This window comes from Orycteropus afer, unplaced genomic scaffold (assembly GCF_000298275.1).
Source record: "Orycteropus afer afer isolate SDZICR_OR568_19922 unplaced genomic scaffold, OryAfe1.0 scaffold00037, whole genome shotgun sequence".
NCBI classification, from domain to species: Eukaryota; Metazoa; Chordata; class Mammalia; order Tubulidentata; family Orycteropodidae; genus Orycteropus; species Orycteropus afer.
In genome coordinates, this window is record NW_006921624.1 from 10,629,420 (window position 1) to 10,630,348 (window position 929).

Consider the following 929-nt stretch of genomic DNA (forward strand, 5'->3'; position numbering starts at 1 on the left):
TCTCCGCTTCTTCACCCTTCTTGGGCGAGCCCCCCCTTCCACTTGCTTTTTTCTTTTCTTTCTCGCTTCCCTCCTCAAGGTGTGTGCTCCACTCCCCCCACCTTTGAAAAATACAACCCAACTCCTCCTGGCTGGCAATTAATTTCTCTCCCCGCGCCTTTATCTGCCTCAGTCCCCCTCTAACAGCTGGTTGCCTTCCTCCTTGTTTTATTTCATTTTATTTTATATGATTTCTCGCTCTCAAAAAAAAAAAAAAAAAAAAGGCTCCTCTAAGACACTGGTCCGCTGGATTCCCTCCCCCCCAAGATGCTCTAATTTATTTATTTTTTGCGTCCTTTATAACACAAGCCACAGCCCCCTGCTCCCCCCAGTCCCCCTCCCCTCCCTCCTTCTACACAAAATGAAAGGAAAGAGGGGGAAAAAATCCCTCAGAAGACGAGTAAACAAGCGTATGCTAATCTGCTCCCGAGCGCTCCACCTTCCCAATTGAATGAGTCCCTGTTAAAACTGCGGGGATCATGACTAATCAATCAGTTTGGAGAGGCCGAGCTACCCAGCCTTCTCCACTTTGCCGTTCGCCTGCTTTCCTACGCTCCCGCTTCTCCACCCCCTCCTTTTTTTTTTTTTTTTTTTTTAAGAAGACAATCTTAAAGTAACAATTTAATGAAATTCTGTACACACCCCCTTACGGTCCTCGCAGCTCTCCTCATTCTTGCTCAAAACACACATTCCTACATTTGTTTTGTTTTGCTTGCTTTTTTCCCCCCTCTTTCATTGCCCACTCCCCTTATTTTTTTTTTTTCCTCCTGGTGGGGGGGAAATCTATCTCTTCTCTCAGGATCCCCTTTGCACTTTGCTGGTAAGCCTCATCCTTCTCTATAGCATATAAAGAGTCTTGAAACTTGATTCTCAGATTGTTTTTAAAAACA